The sequence below is a fragment of the Callospermophilus lateralis genome, chromosome 6 (assembly GCF_048772815.1).
Source record: "Callospermophilus lateralis isolate mCalLat2 chromosome 6, mCalLat2.hap1, whole genome shotgun sequence".
Lineage (NCBI taxonomy): Eukaryota > Metazoa > Chordata > Mammalia > Rodentia > Sciuridae > Callospermophilus > Callospermophilus lateralis.
Genome location: NC_135310.1, coordinates 124131284 through 124141267, shown reverse-complemented (window position 1 = coordinate 124141267; position 9984 = coordinate 124131284). Strand labels below are relative to the sequence as shown.

At 41.2% G+C, this 9984-nt stretch overlaps 1 pseudogene; it reads right to left on the bottom strand.

Annotated features, from left to right (window-relative positions):
* Window positions 1-3133: 3133 nt before the first annotated feature.
* LOC143402028 (biliverdin reductase A pseudogene) lies at window positions 3134-3906 on the bottom strand (annotated as a pseudogene).
* Between the last annotated feature and the right edge of the window lie 6078 nt (window positions 3907-9984).

The following is a 9984-nucleotide window of genomic DNA, read 5'->3' as shown; positions in this document are numbered from 1 at the left end:
TTCTTTTTCTAGGATTTTGAGATGGAGTATGAGATCATTTATTTGTTGGTTTTTTCTTTTTTTAAGGAATGAACTCCAAGCAATGAATTTTCCTCTTAGAACTGCTTTTAATGTGTCCCATAGATTCCGATATGTTGTGTCTATGCTTTCATTTATCTCTAAGAATTTTTTAATTTCCTCCTTGATGTCTTCTATAACCCATTGATCATTTAGTAACCAATTGTTCATTCTCCAAGTGATGCATGTTTTTTCCTTCCTTCTTTTATCGTTGATTTTCAGTTTCATTCCATTATGATCCGATAAGATGCATGGTATTATCTCCACTCCTTTATATTGTCTAAGAGTTGCCCTGTGACATAATATATGATCTATTTTTGAGAAGGATCCATGTGCTGCTGAGAAAAAAGTGTAACTGCTTGATGTTGGGTGGTATATTCTATATATATCAATTAAGTCTAGGTTATTAATTGTGTTATTGAGTTCCATAGTTTCCTTATTCAACTTTTGTTTGGAAGATCTGTCTAGTGGTGAGAGAGGTGTGTTGAAGTCTCCCATGATTATTGTATGTTGGTCTATTAGACTCTTAAACTTGAGAAGAGTTTGTTTGATGAACATAGCTGCACCATTGTTTGGGGCATATATATTTATGATAGTTATGTCTTGTTGGTGTATGGTTCCCTTGAGCAGTATGTAGTGTCCCTCTTTATCCCTTTTGATTAACTTTGGCTTGAAATCTATTTTATTTGATATGAGTATGGACACTCCTGCTTGTTTCCGAAGTCCACATGAGTGATATGATTTTTCCCAACCTTTCACCTTCAGTCTATGTATGTCTTTTCCTATCAAATGCGTCTCCTGTAGGCAGCATATTGTTGGGTCTTGTTTTGTGATCCATTCTACTAGCCTGTGTCTCTTGATTGGTGAGTTTAAGCCATTAACATTTAGGGTTATTATTGAGATATGGGTTGTTCTTCTAGCCATATTTGTTTATTTATGTTACTAAACATGGTTTGTTTTCCTTTTTGATTATTTTTCCCCCCTTTACTGTCCTACCTCCCACTGTTGGTTTTCATTGTTATTTTCCATTTCCTCTTCCTGTAATGTTTTGCCGAGGATATTTTGAGGACATGGTTTTCTAGCTGCAAATTCTTTTAACTTTTTTTTATCATGGAAGGTTTTAATTTCATCTTCCATCCTGAAGCTTAATTTCGCTGGATACATGATTCTTGGTTGGAACCCATTTTCTTTCAGTTTTTGAAATATGTTATTCCAGGATCTTCTAGCTTTCAGAGTCTGTGTTGAAAGATCAGCTGTTATCCTGATTGGTTTACCCCTAAATGTAATCTGCTTCCTTTCTCTTGTAGCTTTTAAAATTCTCTCCTTATTCTGTATGTTGGGCATCTTCATTATAATGTGTCTAGGTGTGGATCTCTTATGATTTTGCACATTCGGCGTCCTGTAGGCTTCTAGGATTTGGGATTCTGTCTCATTCTTCAAGTCTGGGAAGTTTTCTCGTATTATTTCATTGAATAGGTGGCTCATTCCTTTGGTTTGGACCTCTATACCTTCCTGTATCCCAATGACTCTTAAGTTTGGTCTCTTTATATTATCCCATATTTCTTGAATGTTCTGCTCATGGTTTCTTAACAGTTTTGCTGAGCTGTCTATGTTCTTTTCAAGTTGAAATACTTTGTCTTCATTGTCTGATGTTCTATCTTCTAAGTGTTCTACTCTGCTGGTAGTATTCTCAATTGAGTTTTTAAGTTGGTTTATTGCTTCCTGCATTTCTAGGATGTCTGTTTGTTTGTTTTTTATTACCTCTATCTCCCTGTATAGTTGATCTTTTGCTTCTTGGATTTGTTTATGTAATACATTGTCGAAGTGGTCGAAGTGATCTTTCATTGTCTGATTTTGCTGTCTAATGTCTTCCTTGAGACTCCAGATCATCTGCAGCATGTATATCCTGAATTCTTTATCTGACATTCCATCTGCTGCAGCTATTACCTCTTCTAAAGTTGAGTTGACCTGCATTGCTTGTGGTCCTTTCTTTCCTTGTCTTTTCATATTGCTCGTGTTTCTTTCTGCTTAGTGAAACTGTTGTGTTTTTGAAATTATCTCCCTATATATTTATATTGCTCTTGTATAGTTGAAAAGTCTCCCTTGCAGGGGCGGGCGGCAGCTCTGCTCCTCCTCCAATTGGGGTGATCTGTCTACCACGCTGGCGGGCAGCTGGGACTGTTCTGCCAGTCGGTCGCAGGTCTGCCTACCTTGGAGGCACGGGCAGCGGCTCTGCTCTGCCCTTCCTCCAATTGGTGTGACGTGTCTACCACATCCGTGAACCCCTGGGCCTGTTCTGCCAGTTAGTCGCGGATCTGACTACCTTGCAGGCGCGGGCGGCGGCTCTGCTCTGCCCCTTCTCCAATTGGGTTGTCGTGACTACCACGCCGGCAGGTCGCTAAGCCTGTTCTGGGCGCGGGCTGCGGCTCTGCTCTGCCCCTCCCCCAATTGGTGTGACGTGTCTACCACGCCGGTAGGCCACTGGGCCTGTTCCGCCAGTCTGTCACAGGCCTGCCTATCATGCGGGTTCGGGTGGAGGATCTGCTCTGCCCCTACTCCAATTGAGGTGTCGTGACTACTACGCCGGCAGGTCGCTGGACCTGTTCTGGGCGCGGGTGGCGGCTCTGCTCTGTCCCTGCTCCAATTGGGTTGACGTGACTACGACGCTGTCGGGTCGCTGGGCCTGCTCCGACCGCGGGCGAAGGCTCTGCTCTGCCCCTACTCCAATTGGGGTGACTGGTGGCGTGTCTACCACACCAGCAGGCCGCTGGGCCTGATCCGCCGGTAGGTCGCAGGTCTGCCTACCATGCAGGCTCAGGAGGTTGCTCTGCTCTGCCCCTCCTCCAATTTGTATGACGTGTGTACCACACCAGTAGACCGCTGGGCCTATTCCGCCGGTCGGTCGCAAGTCTGTCTACCTTGGAGGCTCGGGCAGCGGCTCTGCTCTGCCCCTACTCCAAATGGAGTGATGTGACTGCCACGCCGGCGGGCCACTGGGCCTGATCCGGGCCAAAAGGTCAATTCTTGATAAACACCAAACTCTGATCCGATCCTAGAGCCCTGGGTCACTTCCTCCTCACTTCTTTGGAAGACAGTATTTCTGGATTTCTTCTACAAGAGACAGGCAGTGCAGGATGTGCTTCTTTTCAGCCGCCAGTTCCTTCTCAGATAACTGGCCTAAGAGTTTCTGGACAAATATATTTTGATCTTTTGGGAAAATGTTCTTATTGACACCTACATTTGGCACATTCTCCAGGGACCCAGATTTGAAATGGAAGCTTAAATATCTGTTTTGTTTTAGACCAGGTCCTTTCTCTTCAATCCATGATAATGGACATTTGAATTCAGTCTCCAAGTGCAGAGTCATTTTCATATACTGATCTTCTTTTCTTCCAAAGTGGCAGACACAAGGGAGAGCTCCCCAAAGAGAGAGACCAGCCAGGTCAGGCGAGAGATGCCACTGAATGCAGGGAAGCCAAACCGTTCTTTTTCCAAAGGGCCAGTTGTGAAGAGGAGAGGCCCTTTCAGCAGTTCTTTTCCCACCACTTCTTTTTTCAGGAAAGCAAATTCCTCCATCAGCAGTTCAATATGCTCCTCATGCAAGACTTTTCCTTCCTGCTCAGCCAGCTCCCACAATTTCTGAGCTGCTGCTAAAGACAGCGTCATGGGATATTCCACAAGGACATGCTTGCCAGCATTCAGGAACTTCCTGATGTGGTCCTCATGACTGGTGCTTTCACTGCAGATGTAGGCAACCTCCGCTTCTTGGTTGGAAAGAGCATCTTCCAAAGATATCTGCTGCACTTCATTAATGCTCCCAAGGTCCCAAGTGCAATTGGAATGCAGCATGACACATTAAAAATTAATCTCAGGAAATGGGGAAGACTATTTGATTAATTCTGTCTTTATTTTATAGAGGGGAGAAAAATAAAGGTAATATACTTTTTTAAAAAGGTTGTTAAGAAGATAATACTATTCAGTAGATAAGTATTTTATCCCAGCCACTTTGTATAAATTAAAATGTCAACATGAATTTGGAATGCTCAGTGACTCTATTACTAAAAGAACATCCTTAAAGTGAACACACACATCTTGTTACAGTATTAGAAAATTCTATCTCATTAGGTAAACAATTAGGTCTTTTGTTGATTACTATAAAGCTTAGGGCTTCAGAACTGCAGCCTTTATTTAGAAACTTTGCAGCTAGTGCCTAAGACAGAAATCAATCTGGAAAATCAGGAGAAAGGTAAGTAAGTGAGAAAGCAAAGTGGACCCAGCTTTTGCAGTTTTGGACTTTGACCAATTACTGTGAGTTCATGAGGCATTGGAAAAGTCTGTGGAAAAGAAGTATCTGTAAATTGTGTTGTCCTTTTCATTGCAGAAATTTCTCATTTGTTATTCAAAAGATTCCAGTAAAAATGTAACTGGTTTTGCAACACATCTCCTCCCCATCCCATGATAGTGGGGATGGATCCAGGGCCTTACCCATGGTAGGCAAGCACTCCACCTCTGAACTGCACCCAGCACTTTTCATTTTATTCTGGACAGGTTCTCAGAAAGTTTCTTGGGCTGTCCTTGAATTTGTGACCCTCCTGCCTCAGCCTTGCTAAGATTATAGCTAAATTATAGGCCTGCACCACCCTAGCCACTTTCCCCCTTTTTATTTTTTAAATTTGTTCTCTTTAGATATACATGACAATAGAGTGAATTTTAACATACTATACACCCATAGAGTTTAACTTATTCTAATTACTATCCCAGTCTTGTGGATGAACACAATTGTGAGATTCACTGAGGTGTTTTTCTTTTGAATCTGAAACAGTTTTACATGCTGTGAGTTAGTCTGGGTATTCTTGGAACACATTAACATACTGGGCTTTTTTTTTAAATGAATACAAGAGGTACAAGCACCACCTGTGAATTAAATGTTAAATGTAAAATATGAAACACACATTCTGTTTTTTTTTTTCATAATCCCCCCATACACATAAAGCCCAAAACACTGGAAAGCCAGCTAGACTTGTGGCATCTGTTGCTTTTCTTTTTCCATGACTAATTTAAAGCTCACCAACAACAGTTGTGTATCCTGAATTTATATTTACTGTACATTCCCAGAGTACTTGAATTCCATTCTCAAGTACACCCTTCTTACCTGGTAGAAATGTTTCACTGGTCTATTAAGTAAAGAAAAGCTTATTTTTCTCTACTTTCCTGATCACCACCTATTCCCATATAATCTATACATAATTTATGTGGTAAAATGTACTAATTCCTAAGCATTACCAATGTACCAGATGATTTATCTTTATTTTATTTCATAACAACAACAACAAAACTTGTGTTTTATATATATATATATATATATATTTTTTTTTTTCCAACACAAATCCAGTAATTTGTACATCTAAGAAAGTAAGAACAGCTCATGGGGTCTGTGGTATGAAATTAATCATAAATATACTGTTTTCTAGGGTTAATAAAATATCCTGGGTTTGTATGTGGTTTCCTCATGTATGAATTAAGGATATATATTAAGTGATATCAGAGAATCAGTGCAGTATTCTTATTATTCCACCATCAGACAGGACATGATTCTGATTTATCTCATAACTAATGATATGTTTTTAGTACTTGATAAGGGTTGTGTATCTGTTATCTATTTTTACCTAATGCATTGACCCCAAACTGAGAGGTTGTAGCCAAGCTATTGGCTGAGTTTGGCTTAATATGGGGTAGGTGGGAATTTGCTTCTATGCTAACTCATGTGATCATTATGAGTCTTCAGTCCCTTGCTACATAGTCTTCAGAGGGCTACATCACATCTGGGAAACTGATTTCCCCCATGGGCAACTGAGAGAGACAGAAATAGAGAAAGAGAAACTTTGATTCAAAAACATTTTTTATGAACTGAACTTGAAAGTGATATTCCATAACTTCTGCCCTATTCTAATTGCTCAAAGTAGCTTCAGCCCTCATTTAGGTAATGGAATGACACAAAAGCATGAACACAAGGAAGCTGAGATAATACTGACCCTTTTACATTCTGTCTAACCCCTGTGTCACCAGCACACCCATGATTCTGGACATTCCTCCTCTGCAATATATATTCAGCCACTTCTAGGACCCCAAGTTTTTAATCCTTTTCTGGCATTATTCAAAGTCCAGGAGCTCATCTAAATCAAGTCCAGACAAGCACAAGGTCCTTAAAGTCAGGTAAGCTCCATTTGAGACCTGTTACCCCAAACACACCTAGCACATGATGGTGAGGTAAACATGAGGTAATTTCTGCAGACATTTCTATAAAAAAAGTGGGATGAGGCACAGTAAAGAAGACTTACAGTTTTGCTGTAATTCTGAAATCTGGGTAGTCAAATGTGGAAAATAATTTGACTAACTTTAATGCCTGGGAATAACTGCCCATGATGCTAATGTTCACTGTCTAAGCTCTTGGTTTTCTGCATCCTCCTTGCTTTTTCACAAAGTATAGCAAGAACTTTATATACATGTGTGTGTGTGTGTGTGTTTGTATGTGTTTGTGTGTGTGTATATATATATATGTATATAATATGTATATATGTGAATATATATATATATATATATATATATATATATATATATAGAGAGAGAGAGAGAGAGAGAGAGAGAGAGAGAGAGAAAGTGTTTCTAAGTTGCTTAGGACCTCACTAAACTGCTGAGATTGGCCTCAAATTTGCAATCCTCCTGCCTCAGCTTCCCCATTCACTAGGATTATAGGTGGTTGCCACCATGCCCATCTATTATAGTATGTACTTGAAATCATATGTGGGTTTTGAATTAAGATTTCAAAACACTTTTTTAAGAGTCCAAATATATTTTTTTATTTAATCTGGATATGAATCTTTCCTGATTGTGCTTTGCTTTTCTTACCTGCAGGTTAAGAATAAAATACCGTGTTCTCAAGAGTTATTGGAGGTATCAAGTAAAAATGGATGCATTCCACTTGATACAACCCCTGGAAAAGTGCTGTCAATAAATGGGGACATGTCCTGGTCATGAAGTGGTGATCATTCTGAGGAGACTAGCCAGAGAAAGCCTAATTGCAGATATTCCTGCTAATTAGCATCTTCTCTTTTCTCAGTCTCTTATTCTGATGCACAAACTTCAATATTTACCATCTTCCTACAAACTAAACAAAGTTTATATAAAAATAGATTTTTTATTCCAATTTACATTTTCTTTGGTATACATGACCCCAAAAGAGATAGTAAAATAAGAAGCCCAATCACAAATTTCCATAAAACAATTTATAAGAAGGGAAAACAGCCTCCTCTATCCAATTCTCCAACAGTATGGCTAAAAAACATCCACCAAATGCAAAAACAGACTAAGAATTTTCATAAGAGTTATGGCTGGCTGTATAATGATACAGAGAAGCTAGCTTTTTAAAAATCTGTCATTGCTCCTCAGTCTCATCAGAAGAGACTGACGTTTATTCACCACCTATTAACTCATTTTCTTGAGGAAAAATAAAATCTTCCTAATGATAAACACAATAGAGGAAATGCAGTGCCAAGGAGCAGCTCTATTGGTCGTCACCTCCAGGTCTTCCAGACCTCGTTGTGGTTGTCTTCTATCCCTTCTATATATAAGGTCACTTAATGTACACACAGCCAGGGTGCCTGCCCCAGAAGGCTACTACTTCCCAAAGACTAGTGCAGGTTCACCTTTGGCTTTCATGACACTAACACCTTGTGAACATCCTTTCTTCTTAAAAAATAGGTTGATGAACCCCCTGCATTAGCTCTTGCATATGAATGCTGATACCTATCAGTTATGGATAGTGGTCCCATTCCTAGGGTTGTCTACTATAAAAAGTCAAGGTCACTGGGGAAGCACTGAGGACTCCTACCCTAGCTTCCTGATGAAAACACATAATTGTGCTTCAGTTCTAATTCTGCTACTTTTCCAGCCACATTCTAATGACATGATTCTACAAAGAGGAGGAAATAATGAAATGTACTGATGAGCTGAAATACCTAATGAGTTTACTATGGCAGGTGACTGGGTACTCTTCCAGTCTGACCCCCTTAAACAGCTTAAAAAAAAATCCTTAGACAAAGAAATCACTTGCTAACAAATGTTGTAGTTGTATGATTGAAAGCACTCCTGACAAAATCTTTAGTTACCTGTCAAGTCCAGCAGTCCTGTGCCAGCGACTCAGGAGGCTGAGACTGGAGATGGAAAGTTCCAAGCCAGCCTTAACAACAGCAAGGTACTAAGCAACTCAATTGGACCCTGTCTCCAAATAAAATACAAAGTAGGGCTGGGCATATGGCTCAGTGGTTGAGTGCCCCTCAGTTGAATCCCTGGTACCAAAAAAAAAATAATTATATAAATAAAACCTTCACTACTGGGAGTTTAGCCCAGTTTTAGCCCAGTCTCAGTAAGCAAGAAAAGGGTTATGACTGAACTCAGACCATGGAAAACACTCAGCAATCCATGGTTCCATGGGGCAGGAGGAGGGGCAGGAGGAGAGGCCAGTATGACTTGGATAAATTAAATGCATGGATCATTATTATTTAAGAAGACTGTTGGATTAATTCAAACCACAACACTCAGCTCTTTCCAATAACAATCCATTATAACCCATTCTTTCTCCATCTGGCCATTCCTTAAGAAAAATACTAACTAGAAAATTCCTGACCAAAATAAAAGACAAAGCTACCATGTGTGTAATCCCATTGGCTACAGAAGCTGAGTCAGGAGAATGACCAGTTCAAAGACACCCTCAGCACATTACCAAGGGCCTAGGCAACTTAGCCAGATCCTGTCTCTAAATAAAAATATAAAAAAGAATGGGGATATGGCTCAGGGCTTATGTGCCCCTAGATTCAATATTCAGTAAAGAAAAAGGAGGAGGAGGAGGAGGAGGAGGAGGAGGTGAGGAGGTGCAGGGGAGAGAGAGGAGAAGGAGGGGGGAGGGGCAGGGGAGGGGGAGGAGGAGGAGAGGGAGGAAGAGGAAGAGGAGGAGGAGGAGATGGAGAAGGAGGAGGAGGAGATGGAGGAGGAGGAGAGGGAGGAGGAGGAGAGGGAGGAGGAGGAGGAGGAGGAAGAAGAAGAAGAAGAAAAAAAGTTTGCCCCTAGATTCAATATTCAGTACAGGAGGAGGAAGAGGAGGAGGAGAAGGATCCATTAAATTACTAGCCTTCCAGATGGTTACTGAATTTAGCTTCCAGAAAGTCACTTCTATTGACTATCCCAACATTCCTCCCTGCAAAAATATCTCCTACCCTAGTTTTGATTTCTCAATGAAATGCCTAACTGTGCTAGCAATGCTCCTGTGAAATAATGCTAAATACTTGAAAACTAGGACTTTAAAAGTGGAAAAGGCTGGCATCCAGCAAATTTTGGATTCAAAGGCCTGGCAATTCCAGGCCCTGGTAGGAAAATACACTTGCCTTTTCTCCCCTGTTGCTCCTTCTGGACCTTGGGTGACAAAGATCACACTTTGGACCTGCTATGACATCAGCTGTTTTCCTGGCAACTCCTGATGTCACAGACAGTCTGACCAACAGCACTGTGACCTTACTGCACCCAGACAAGCAGAGGAGCTTCTGGTCCTGGCCACTCCACAGGAAGTTTTAAGACAAGTGCCAGCTCAGCTCTGGTGGCACACAGGAGTACCTCAACACTGAGCCCCAAGAGCCTGTTCTTGGCAACTGAACTCCAACTTTTTCACTCACTGGAAGTGGAGCATGGGTCTGTGCTGCATGTGGTCCTACTGGGCCATGGGTGATCTTGCTCCATCCGGGCCCCTGGTTCCTACTGTAGCCTATAGGCCAGCATCACTCCCCAGGGTCCGGAGATCCATGGGCCAGGGTAACTGTACAAGGCCCACTGAGCACTGTGACACCCCACACCACAGTACATTGGCAACCAGTCCTAGTA